General features: G+C 38.6%; 1 protein-coding gene across 3 annotated transcripts in view; it reads right to left on the bottom strand.

Moving 5' to 3' along the window:
• dlgap1b (discs, large (Drosophila) homolog-associated protein 1b) overlaps positions 1 to 14403 on the bottom strand; it is a 105924-nt gene that overhangs the window by 59912 nt on the left and 31609 nt on the right. For all 3 annotated transcript variants that reach the window (XM_033985687.2, XM_055229931.1, XM_055229932.1), the window contains exon 2: positions 8485 to 8569. The gene's annotated coding sequence lies outside the window, so the exon portion shown is untranslated. The remainder of the gene's footprint in view (positions 1 to 8484; positions 8570 to 14403) is intronic.

The raw sequence follows: 14403 nt of genomic DNA, 5'->3' as shown, positions 1-14403 counted from the left end.
AATGAGTTAATATGTTCTGCATATGTCTGTGTCTAATTGTAAAAAAAATAAAAAAAATAAAAATCTATTGCAAATCTGAAGACTCTTCTATAAGCTGTTCACATGCCCAAAGTTGATAAATGATTTTCCACAAATAAGTTAAGATATTTGATTAGGTTTGTTTTGAAAGTCAGGTAACCCAGCTTTAACTTCAAACACTCAGTCTATTACAATAAAAATAAACAAAGAAATAAGGAATACTATTAGTGAGAATCAGCATCAACAAATCATTTTGTTTACTTTGACGTCTACGCCCAATTATTTCAGACTACACTACACCCATTTATTCTTCTGCTTTGAGGCCGTTTCTGTTGAAATACTTTGCACTAAGTTTTAAAGATATGAAGCTTCACAACCGGATTTACAATGCAATTAAAGTCCAGCCATGGCTTAGGGTGTATTACATTGTATTGTGTTCTGTTCTGCACTTGAACAACCTCCTTGTGTTAAAATGGGGCTCCTAATACAAGCAGTATACGTTTCTTAAACATGTCATGAATAAAATATGATTCAAAGTGTTGTCAAGTGTAAAAATTACCCAGTTCCCTGTCCCTCTCGCTCTTTTTATAATCTTCAATAAAAGTATCCATAAAAAGGCAAGAAAATTGGAAGAGGGAGACGTCACTATGGAAACAAATGGATTTTCTGGGGGAAAAAACAATGTGTTTTCGGCTCGCCTAATGAGAACTCACATGTACCAGTGCAGTTGGGTAGCAGACGGGACTTCCTGTTTCTCCTGCCTTATATCTTTATATTATAGCTGCAGGCAATGGACTAATAACACAGGAGCTGGGCCAAACCTGTCCAATCACTTCACTGGTGTTGCTAGTAGTATTTTCTACAAACCAAAAGAAAACACTGAGCTGAAAATGCTACAACCAGCTTTAACCATGTGCAGTGCATGTTGCTGTTGTATCCTTGGGCAATACACTTCACTCACCGTCTTTTTTTAAGGTTCTGATGACAGTATACATTTTGATACCACGTTCTAATAACTACACCTTAATTATAACCTTAATAAAACATGAACAAAGACTTGATAATAAATTATTTAGGGGGTTAAGATTAGGAATTAGGGTTATGGTATTAATTAAATAGCTACTAGACTTAATTCACTCTGACAGAAGACAGATCAGACAGGTGAACTTGAACAAAGGCAAGGTGAGGAGGTACTACTGGTAGAAATAAAAAAATTAAATACACTTACAGATGGTAGCTTCCAGGCTAATTGTAGTGTACGTATTATAAAGTGTTACCTACATTTCTCATAAGGTTAGATACTATATGTTAAGCCCCACAGGGAGTTTTGGTAACCATCTAACATTCGCTTTTATATATTTTATTCTAAGTAAAAGATAGCTATAGTGTGAAGTGCAAGTAAGTGGTTGGTGGTAGTGGATCAGGCAGTGAACACAGATTACTATCCCAGGGCAGCTAAAGAATAAACAAAATATAACTCTGAATTTCATGGTATAGCAAACAAGATTTGATTTTTGAATGACGACATGCCTATACACAATATTATGGTGTATTCATTCCCGATTTAGTACTAGTGAGTCATTTTTCACACACTCCAATGCTCTGATTCAATGGCAAATTTATTCATTGTGTCACAGTGTATAAAAATACACGGTTGCTTAATATGCATTTTATCAGGGTTCGTTTGAAAATGGGGCACGGCTGTAGTCTCTCCCTCATAATGCACCAGGTAAGAGCACCGGTGGCGTTTGGATACGAGGATGCACTGAATAATAAGCTTCCTGTTTACTTGCACTCCTCTAAGAACTGTGAAATCTGGGGCGAATGATCCGAGACTATGTAGAGTAGAGTAATATGGTGACAGTGATAACTACATCACAGCCCAGAGAGACTGCCTGGTGTCATCCTGTTGCATGTTCCTCACGGCTTCTTATATTCGTGGTAGTGTGACCCACATATAAACAACAAATGCTGCCTTTCATGCATTCTGACTTTATATTTAAACATTTTACAAGAGTAGAAGGAAGGCAATATGTTACTTGTATGTAATAAGACGACTCTGAGGTGGGAAAGAGGGTTGTAGTAAATCTGGAGGTGGGTGTCTGAGTACTAAGTGGCATTGAAGTATGAGTCAAAAGCAAAGAACAAATTTACCTTATGTTAGTTTATAGCTGAAAAAGTAGCTGTAGTACTCATATGAAATTGATCGTACAGTACCAAATGCCAAATCATTCAAATGAATACAGCATATATTCCAGGATTCAAGAAGAGATTAGCTGTGAGAACCTCAAAATGGAATAGAGGAAGTATGTACAGACCATTCATTCACATACCAATACTCTCACCCTATATCCTTCTTCCTATGTATTCTAGCTGTTTCATATAAAAAGACTGGCACCCCTTCAATCAAATTCCTACTCATGAATTTGTAATGGCACAACTCCTAGCATAACCAAATGATATTCCCCGTACATAAAGTGTTCACATTATTGAGGTACTATATACTTGCACTGGTACAATATTATGGAGATGTAATTATACAGTCCACACACACTGTCACATGCCTCTGTCAGGGCAGGTTAGTGTCACTGAGGGCCACAGGCTGCAGGAGTCAGGTGATTTCATGGGACTCATCCACAGTTAATGATGTGTCCAACAAGAAAGCTGACCCCAACCCCACACGCTTATATATTATGCATTTATGTTACTGTAATATGTGCTTATGTTGAGGCATTAGTATAAGGTAGTATTAGGCGTTGTTAGAGTGTAGTAGTTGTTGTCAATGGTACTAATTTTGTAATCTGAATAAATCAGCATAATCAAATTTAGTACTAATAAAAAACTATAAATAATAATAAATCAATCAGTTTGAGCCTTATCTGAAAAAAAATGATGATGTACTGTGCAACTTTTCTGATGGACGGTCCCCCCTTGTTCTACAGTATATCATCAAACTTATCTCCATGGAGACACCAGGCCAAGTCACAGGTCAGACCTGTGGAGAGGTAGGTTATTTTTTTAGCAGTAAAACCACTTGTAATACAATCATACTGTGGAACATTCCAAACCAGGCATCTCTATGGAGACAAGCAGGTATCTAAAAGTTAGATAGTGCACCTTTAAATATTAAATCGGGGTATGACTGCTTTCATGTTTTTAAATCTGTCCAAATGAGTGTATTTTTGGAAAACCCATAGATGGCGGATGACCAACTGAAGCCTTTTGATGAGATTACATAGACTCAATCTCTAATGCCAGCCTATCTGCTTAACTTCTTGGGTCGAAGGTCATAAGCGTGCAGGCGGCAGGAGAAATTTGGGTTAAAAAAAAACAGAGGCAGATTTGTCCCTCCCTGTCACGGCGGGAGTCCTGTCACAGCGCGGACACATCAGCAGATGGTTGACAAATCTATGAGCTCCAACCGACTGCGCAGGACGAGAGGGGGTCTGACCCGCTGTCTCCTCACATAAGTGCTGCTGCATTCACTTTATATCAACTACAACACACACAGGAATACACATACATACGCATATGCTCCGTTCATGTGTGTAGTGGGGATACATACATAGACATCAATTTGCTTTCAACAGCTGATAAGCAAAATGTACTGAGGTTGTCTCCCAAACTAGGGATGGACGATAGAGACAAACGATGAATAAATGTATTTTTGGCTCTCAATAATAATCATGTTCCTTTACGTGTAGTCGGTTACATCAATGTGAACTTGCTTTAGGGCATACAAGCAAAAACTGGTCGCTTATAATTAAGTGTCTGTAGAGATCCCCATATGACATAGTAATCACAAACACATGCTGGATTTCCATACTTTTGGGGACATCATATTGACTTATATTCATTTCCTCAAGACCTATCCTAACCCTACTTGCTTAACCTTAACCTAAACCCATAACCTTAACATATTTTAACCCAACCTTAAATCCTGTTGGTGTTGGAGGCAGGTCCCCATGAAGTGAGTGTGTCTACAGATTTTAATCCCCACAATGTGATAAGTACCTGCTCACACACTTTGCTTGAGGCACTGGTCCAACTCAGGAGGAAGAGTGGGGACCAGGGCCACAACATGCTGCAGCCCACAGAGCAGGTGTCACAGCAGGTAAAAGCTAACAGCTAGCTCCCAGCTAACTCCACATCACAGGCAGGCGACAGGGAAGGACTGTGCTTCAACGTTACCAAGGAAATGGAATCAGCCAGGCTTATGTCATCAGAAAGGACTCAATTATGTCTACTGTCAACCCTGGCTCAGCTACTGTCTGTCAACAACACTATTGCACAAGTTACACACTAAATATATACTGTATATGTAAAAAAAAAAAAAAAAAAAAAAAAAAAAAGATCATTATTTGAATTTTGGAAAAAAAGCATATATTCAGAAAGTTGTCCGTCTACTACTTGCATGCTGTCTTTGCGTCCTTGGATAGTAACCCGATAGCTAGGATTGAACCATTTACCTACTTACCTTGTGGTTAGTGTGCTATCGCCTCCTCTAACATCTATATTTTGAATGTAATTTCAGGCAAATGAGCATTTTCTAATCCCTGTTGCGACCACTGTAGACTGTGTTAAATATGTATCAGTACATGCACAGTGGAGCGTTTGAATCAGACACAAGGTTTAACAGTGTGAGGTGGTGTTCTGTTCAGTGTCTTAATAAACAACTCAATGAACCATGAAATGTGCTACTCACTGAACAACTTCAATTAGCTACAACTTTATGAAGCGCCAGGTACTCAGAACAAAGTGTCTTCTGGTGATGCTATGTATACACACAATATTTTGAGTTTTTTTAAAGAGCTTTTGTTTATACGTAGGTTTGTTTTATGTTATATTTCTCTAATCCTACAGGGCGGGTGCAGGGGATGTACATTGGATCATAGTCCTCTTGTTGTACGAACCAGACAAACAGTTGTTGTCTATATGTTCGTCAGAGTCAGTACTACCTAGAGTCCAGCTTTCTGAAGTTTCCCGATATCTTTTTCGTTCAATTTGTCTAGAATAACATTACATTTAAAACATGTAAATTATGTGGTTGTTAGCTTTTATGCTAATTCCACTGCCAAACGCTATGCCAGTACAGCAAGCGTAACACTTCTACATTACTCTTTTAATGAGGCTTTGATGTTACTCAAGTTTGGTCGACAGTCGCCAAAACGGCCCTTAACTCCCCCATTGAAAATACACTGGAGACAAAGTATGGAATAGCAGCAGCCTCTAGAATGCAGGTGTTCTGTTTACCAACACTATGAGAGTCTATATGGCATGCAGTGTTTAACTAAATGAGATGTGGGTTTTAAGTCAAGCAATCTACTTTCTGTGAAGAGATTAGACAACACATGCGAAATAATTGATCGCAAGTGTTCCTGGGCACAAAATGGATGGACACACTTAAAGATAAGCCGCATTGTCAGTGTGCACCAATAATAGCTCATTAGCATAGAGATGATAAAAGCACTTTAAGACTCGGGAGTCATTTATGCACATTCATCACTGGGGTATTAATGACCAGCTGTAATTACGGGGTCTCATCGACTCTAGTGCAAAATGTGTTAAAAAAGACTTCTCATTTTACCTTCAGCCCAAATCATAACATCAGTCGCAAATGCACTGGTGTCTTAAATAACATTACAAAAGCATTAAGACTAGTTAAGGACACAATGGCAAAATGTACTGACCAGAACTGTGATTACCCTTGAGCCACAGCCATTACAGACTTAATGTAATTCGTTAAAAAAAAATCTACTTTTATGGCTGAAATTGGAATTTTCATTGCTAGCCAAGACTACAAAATTATACAAGCTAAACCAGAAGCACATTTTCAAGTATATTTCATCCAAAAAAAAATTGCTGTATTTTGCCCATTTGTTTGGGTCTTTAGGGTATCCATTGTGCTAAATTGTGATTGCCAGTTTCAGCTGTGGCACCCTTCCTGCTGGCCAAAACCTACTTCATCTGATTGTCTCTAATTAGACTCACGTTCCCAACCTAATCTCCACAAACACATTTCACACAATCATTTATGTTGGAGCACCCAAATGTTGTTTTCAGTGGATAACATCTATTTCCATGAATTTAAAATGTTCCGTGCCGCAGCAGGGAATCTATGGTATCAACCTGTTTATCTTGCTTCTTGGTAAATCCTTCCACTAGCTCAGAGTGAGTCCATAAACCACAGTACTCTTTCCCAAACACAGTCGTTGAAGTGGGTGACCCAAGCCGGTGCAATGATATGTTTTAGGAGCTCAGCTTTGTAAATCCCAATTCTTGGCACTGGTCTGGAGCTCTGGGCACGGAGTTGGCCCATATACAAGCGGCGAGCCACAAAAGGGATCCCAGGCCTGATTATATATTAACCACATGTGGTAATGACACGACACTAAACGCTCTGGCAAGATTTAAGAACAAGAGTTTAGGGGTAGTGATACAAATTTAATGCATGCGGTATTACTCTGCTTACACACATTTATTTAAACCTGGAATTATAGTCTATTCTCTAGTCCATTGAGACACAAAGGTAATGGACTCACCACCAAAAATGTTGCACCTTTAAGTTATTAATAAATGCAATTGATGTGAACAGTATTTGTCTAAAATGTGTCTTAACTTAGAAGATATTTCAGTACAGACCACTGCTCATCTGATAGTCACCATGACCCTACCGCTCATTCAAACACAGATTATACAAAAATGTCCTTTATACTACAGAGGCAGACGTCATAGAGCTATAGTTAAACATACACCCACTTCTGAACCTGTTGTCTCCTGCTCCATCTGCTGCGTCACTTTTTACAACACAAAGTACACTCTGATCCACGAGTGAGACCCTGTTTTGTCACACGTCCTCATCTGTCCACCTCCTCAGCCCCTTTTTACCTCCTCGCATCTCTCCGTGTTCTCTACTCACCACTCTGCCACTGCCCGCCCACCTGTCACCCGCCTGACGAATGCATCCCATAAAAGTACAGCACATAGTTGTCGCTGACGCACAGGAGGTGCCATCTAAAGGTCGCAGGTGAACCGTGACTGTGCCGTGGAAATTGACAGGTAGGAATGGCACCAGCTTCTTTACGCGATTTCTCCTGTTTTTTTTAACCGTGAGAAAGAGAGCAGACAAAGTTAAACTGTTCGCCATGGCCCCAATTCAATCTTAACTTTCTAAGGGAACGGTTCTTCACATGCATTATAGCTACACTTTGTAACATTTCGGGAAGAGGGACAGTCACCTGTTTGTCTCCATGGAGATATTATAGCTTTGACTAGGATGTACCACAGTATGCACTAGCACAAGGACAAGTTACAGGTCAGATCTCAGGAGAGGCGACTCAACTCACAGTAAGGACGCATGTTTTTCAAGGGATTTATGAGCAAAAAAAAAATCTTTAATGCCATACTGTGGAGCATTTCAGACAACTATAACATCTCCACGGTGGCGAACCAAAGTGAAGCTTGTAATTATGGAAATTTCTCTCACCATAACTTACAAAAAGGCTTTGTAATTACAGACAGCACAGACACAGATATAACAAATGTTTTGTTTTTGTTTTTTTTACAATATATGGCATGTAGACAAAACCAATATTACTCTACTACAAGAAAACAAAATGATGCACTGCTCCTGGAGTAAAGTTAATGCAGTATTACAAGAAGTGTTTTTTATTCCCCGGATACAATGAACCAAGACAGAGGGCTCAAGGTTAGAGCTGAATTTAGGCATAGCTGAGGGGAGATGAATTTGTTTTTCAAAGGATTTTTGGGACAACTCATGATTGCTCTTATCTTTTGTGGTCTTTTTTGGCAGCTGGCAGCATCTCTGGTGGGCAATGATTTTACCGCAAAAAGAAATTCTACCACAGTAAGATTAGTGTTCTATCAAATTTGAACTAAAAGACCAATTCATTCACATTAGCCTTCCAAAATGGTAAATTATGAACTGCAAGCAACCCATTTACTAAATAAATGCAATGTAAGTCTTATTAGAGACCATTAGCGACTGTACAGCTTTATTTAAATGACCTGTACCTGATTTCTTTCCATATATTTAAGCAGAAACTCGTCTTGCTACTGTACACATACATTGTAGAAGCAGCTCTTGAGATCAAACTAAATCTGCTGCGTGCTGTCTGCATCTAATTATAAAGCATTTTATTATCTGATAATCAGCATGCTAGTTGTTGTTAGCATTACCATGATGTCAAAACACGGCTCTGACCTCTGAAAGTTGTGATTACAAACTCATTGTGGTTTCTCACATTTTGAAAGTTAACTTTTTTTATTTTGTGGCTTTTCTCTTGAAATCATGTGTTCTAAGAGCAGTAATTTGCACATTGAATACGCAAGAGTAGATTTCCCTGGTAAAATGAATTTAAAAATATAACTTTTGTCATGTTGAACATTTGTCATACATGTTGTGTCAGGAAGTTGAAAATATTGTCAACAATCTAAGTATCTTACCTTTTTATTGTCTCATCTTGGACATGGTTTTCCTCCTGGGCCTAATTCCACAGAGCTGGTCTGTCATGTGCGCACATTTCTCCACCTAAAAACAAATCAGAAAACAGAAAATGTGGTGGATAAGTAACTTTTCTAGGACAGCTTCATGACGGGTCCAAGCGCCATGTGGTCCTGCTGTGACGCTGGCTCCCTTTGGTGCAATCACTGGTGACAGGCAGAGAAGTGGCAAGCAACAATAACAAGCACAAACACAATAATAAAATACAGTCAACGATAGAGGGTAGAACAGTGTGGCTCTATCTCACAATGCTTAACCTGAACATAGAATTGCTCACTTTAGCAAGAAATACATGGATGTGAGTTTACTGAACCCTTGTAGTAGTTGTTTATGTAATGCTAAGAACAACTAGCATGGTAACACCGCAACAGTCATTTCATCTTGGAAACTGCTTTAACTGTTGTATTCACCTGTGCATATGGTCCACGGGCAAGACACTTCATCAGTTTTGGTTATGTATGAATGTGGTGAGTAATTGGTGCTGGTTAGTTTTGGCAAGATCATTTAAAAGTTTATTTCAAAAAAGCTTACAAACACTGCACTGTAAATGTAATGGGCATAATTTCAATACTAGTTTCAGTTTTGATATATATATATATATATATATTATATATATATTTATTTATACTTTGGGCAATCCTAGTGTAAAGCACCATATTATCTTCATGGAATTACCAAAACTAGTACATTGCAGTGTGTACACGTTTATGCCTTCTTGACTAATTTAATAAAGTTGTCTCCAAGTCTCACACAAAGAAATGTCGATCTGGTTTTGCTAGTTTTACATGCATTCTTAGTCATTCTGAATCAAACAACAGCATGTTGGATTCAGAAATAGCACAGAAGCAGGAGGAGATGTGTGGAGAATTCTTTGCCATCAGGAAAGACAGACGAGAGAAAGGGTGGAAATTCATTTTAAGCCTATTTGCATTTCTTTAAAAGTGTGTGTTAATTCCTGGAGGTGTTTCCGTGTGGAGTGAAGCCAGGCTTTCTCAGGGCAATGACTCACTCAGATGAAGTGCTTCCCTTAAGAGCATCCTCGTTGACGCAGGATTTCAGTTTATATTAACAAGCTTATGTAACAGTAACATCTACACAGCTTTGATAAAGAACAAAATATTGTTGAGCATCCAATAGTGGTGTGTTGAGCAGTGTGAGGCCCTGGGCAGATGGTGGTCTGTCCAGAACACACCAGGCGAGACGTCAGGCTGGCACAAGTAAAACAAAACAAGTCAGAGGGAGGGCATCCAGCCTCCTGGGAATATTTTACATGACAGGATAGGGACAAGAGCAGGACCCACAGCCAAACTACATTTATATGTAACGCCAAGGATTTTCTGTTATGTGTTTTTCATATTCAACTGGAACAACAACTTAATATTGTGTCCAAAAGTTGTTATGCACAAGTTACATATTACAACTCATATGTTGTTTATCAGCAACAAACTTCAGAAACTGGGGGTCATTTTTTTTGTTTTATATGAATTTTTAAAATAACGCCACAAACTGTAGGAAACAAACACATTTTTAAAGAAGAAATGGTGGCTGCAGAACACATTCTTTACGCTCTGTGCTTTGCATTGTGAGAGAGCATCCTGACTCTGGCAATTTACTGAATGTCTCCCCACTCTCTGTCCACATTTCACATATCTGTTCAATGAACAAAAAACATATTTCGGCAATTTCGGAATATACCAAAGGGTTGTAGTGCAATGATTAAAGCATTATCCCATAAATAAATGAGCCCTCGTTTGAGTAACCCATCTAGCCTAAGTCTGGAAAGAATCTTGTCAGATAGGGTCAACTTCTTGGCAGAAAATTATGCTTGTAGTTACTTATAATTCTGAATTATATCTTGCTCTGTACTTTCACTGCTTATTTCACCTACTATAATTTTACGAGTGTTAAGTTCCTGTGAGATGCAAGATGTAATGATGCAGAAAATGTGTTATAATCTCAGTGTCATATGAGGTGAACTCTCCAATGTAAACATGTCGACAAGTGTAGTATAATGTAATGCTATCAGGAGAGATGAAAGTGTCTGGAAATAAACTGTTTTGGAGTCCGCGGTGAGAAAGTGGTAACAACTTGAGTAACAGATGAGATTTCCCATCCCTCTGCTGTGTCCTTTCCTCTCTGTCAATCATGCCACCTCTGCAGGGGAGAATTTCAATTTCACACTTGGCTGGGGTGCAGAACACACACAGCACTTAAACACAGGCGCTGTCCGCAGAATGGATCAACATATGTATTCATAAACAACCCAAGGAGCAGCGCCAATGAGCACCAGCTGCTAATACATATTGGCAATTACTAAATGTTTTTTTGTTTTTTAATTGAACTTTAACTTTTTGAAAAGGCACTATACCTGATTTTTATTGTATTAAAACATGAAAAACTAAAATATTTTAAATTGTAGCCAACTTATTCTTCACTTTTCTAATACAATCCTAGGATCCTAAATATTATGAGTTTATAAACACTATTCTCAACTTTCAGAGACCAGAGAGTTTTGAGAGTTTTCACTGTAATGCTAACAACAACTAGCATGCTAACAGCACAACAGCAATTTTATTTTGGTCCTAGAAGCTGCTTTTACAATTTAACTGTACTGAGACAAATTTGATTTCATAACTTTAGAAAAAAAACAAACAAACTGTGTACACATTGTAATTCCAAGAAGTTACAGGTAAGACCTGTATTTCTGAGCAATAAAACACGTAGTAGTTAAATGCAAACTATATGGGTTTAATGCCCAAGTGTGGAACATTCAAGGTAAGCAAAAGACATGCAAGAAGTAGCGAAGCCCCTACAAAAAGTTACATAGTGCACCATTAACAAAGATATGCAAAAGATGATTGTCCTTTGCAATATGAATAAGGGTCATAAATTATCAACATGTTTATTACAGCTTCTCAGCACAGCAAAACGCCTGCCTTCGAGCGTGCACTAATTTGCATGTTATTGTCAAAATGTACAGAATATGAATTGGAAAGCGTTTACTCATATCAAATAGCTTTATGTGAGTACACTGATATGCAGCTGCTATATTTACCATATTCACTGTGGCCAATAATCCAATGTGCCCAAAAATAGCAGAAGGAAACAGATAAAGAGAGAAGAGAAAATGACTGGTGTTCGGTGCATAAAAGGTTCTGAATAATAGGGTTTGATGGAAAATAGCAGCACAGCTTCAAAATGAATGGGGGAAAACACAAGTGCTAAAAAAAACATTGTCATTATGTTCAATTTGTAATGAAGCTACAAATGGGATCACTAGGATTACACGAAAACATATAATTTCTTCCTATACCTACCCACTTGTGGTTGGAATCTGTTATGTATTTGGTCTTAAAGTTAAAGTTAATGTTAGCCTTTATTGTCGCTGAGAAAACTGTCCTCTCTATTTGACCCATTCTTTAGTGCTGCTAGGGCAACCTGTTAGGAACAGTGCTGCAGTTTGGGGGCCACCTCGAGATCTTGAGCTAAACTTGGTACTAAACATTATTTTTGATCCAGATTTAATAATAAAAACTGCAAAACCTGTAATTAGTACCAACATTACATCACAAGTATTATCTGTACCAGTTTCAACCCCAGAAAGGAACAGAGTAAAGTGACAGAAAATAGTCCCTGTTCTTTCGTGCTACACTGCAATCACAGTGGAGGGATACATAAAGAATGAGGGTGGTGTGACCTCAGGAGGGAGGGGCTGTCTTGTGCAGAGAGGAGGGGGGGACATGGGAAATGGCCGTTTAGACCCTGTCAGAGCCCGCTTTGAAGTTTTGGCAGATGAGAACGGGCCATGGATCAGCCAGCGGCCCCCTGCATTAACCCCACAAGAGCAGAGGCGCGCTAGCTCTGAGTCAGCAGCAGCAGTGGCTCCATCCATAATGTGCACAGCAGAGGAGCACGCTGCCATCGTACAAGCCATTATTCAGCGCCGTACGGAAGATGATGATGCGATGCTTTATTGGGTTCTCTAAACAGCAGGAGGCCACAGCGGTCCAATGTGGATCTAATGTTTTGGACAAAGATGGAATTAAAGACTGGGAAAGAGAACATATTGGGCTTGGAGCTTCTTCTGTTTAAGGCCTAGAACAGAGCTATTTTTGTAATCTGAAAAAGTGCAATCACAATCACAGTGCCTGATACATTTTAATATTAGGGATGTTATAATATTAAAGTTGAACATGATAGTCGTGAGAAGAAACAGTATAATTTACTAAGGATTAGACCTGGACGACTGAGGATTTACATTATAATTGAATTTATACTTGACTTTTTTTTTAATTTCTTTCATTATTGTTGTTTAATAATGATAAGCCTGCTGCAATAATACATTTTGAAGTGCGATATATTGCTTAAGTAAATATAAGCGATAAATGGTAATACTGAAACCAAACCACAAAGCAGAATTATCCCCCAAAAAGTATTCTAAATGTACATTGTTAAAAAAATATGAGTTGCAATAAATAAATGCCAGAGTTGCATGCACAGTAGTTAGTTTGTTTCTATAATGAGTCATAGAAGTTCATAATCCAACCTTCTATGAAAAAAATATTGTCCCATCTGTCATATATTGTACGTAAGTAAGTCGTGACAGGCTGATGAACTAATGACGAACTAAGTTTAATGTGATATAAACAGAAAAACACATTTCTAGTAGTACAGGTCAATCCATCATTTGAATGTGTTCATCAGAGTAGGGACATATTTGTTTGAAGATGTTGCCGTGGCTGTTCTACAAAAGGGATTAGAGCCTATATCCTCTAACCTCCCCCACTGGCCCTTTAACTGCAGGTCCACAAACTCTACACACGACAGATCTGTGAGGTGGGACTCCGTCTTCAGTTACCGTAAATAGACTGGGTGTTTACTCCTATCCCACACAGCAGAATCCATGGAAAACCTGCAGGCCACAGCACGGTGATGCATTATGTATGAGGCGAAAACAGCCACAGAATGCCATCTCTCTGCACAAAACATACGCTAATCCTGTTCGAAATGAACCCAAATCTCTGCATGATTAAAATCTGCCCAGATTTTTGAAAAGTACACACTGCTCACACTAGTATTGCTCTATACATATTGTTTTTATTCCCAAGAATATAGGACAACAACAATGTAAGTTAAGCAGCATTAAAGAAATATGAAACATTTAGATTTGAAATTCCATAAAGATAGTATTAATTACAAAAACATTGGATATCATGACCAAGTTGTCTATGTTATAATTTTGTGTTTAGGTTTTCAAGATGACTATCCAATCAGAAAGCAGAATGAGCTTGAGTCTCTCATTTGGGTTGCCAGTTTCAATGCAGAAATCCAGTTGACGTAAACCTAAAAGATCTTCTCTCTAATCTGAATCCTCACTACCTAAATCTCCATACCTACAGCCAATCATTAATCAGCTCTAGTGCAGTTCTAATGAGGCATGGTCTGTTTTATACTGAGAATAAGAAAACCTTGTATGTGTCCTCTATCAACAGGTTAAGGCTCTGGCAACCAAGTGATTGTTATGCCTTTTTAATACAGTGAGAATGCAGGCTACAGTTCCCTGAGAGGGTACTGAAAGCTAAACAGAATGCAAGAGGACTTATTTCAAGGGCATATAGAGACTTGGAGCATTTGCAATTGAAATGCAGTATGCGTTCCAGAGGTGGAGCGGGCTGACGGCACCCCACCTGGTTAGTGAGGCCTCCAAAGGGCACACTTAATGAATTCACAGCGCCATAATCGCACGACTCCACGCAGATGACAGCTCGGCTTTCATTAAAACACAGGTGTGCAAAAACAATGACCACGTTCAATTTGTAACGGAGTCTCAAACAAAAGACGGCAAATTCTACAAACAGTGT

This window comes from Periophthalmus magnuspinnatus, chromosome 20 (genome assembly GCF_009829125.3).
Source record: "Periophthalmus magnuspinnatus isolate fPerMag1 chromosome 20, fPerMag1.2.pri, whole genome shotgun sequence".
Taxonomy (NCBI): domain Eukaryota; kingdom Metazoa; phylum Chordata; class Actinopteri; order Gobiiformes; family Gobiidae; genus Periophthalmus; species Periophthalmus magnuspinnatus.
The sequence above is the reverse complement of the archived record's forward strand: the minus strand, read 5'-3'. Positions and strand labels throughout refer to the sequence as shown.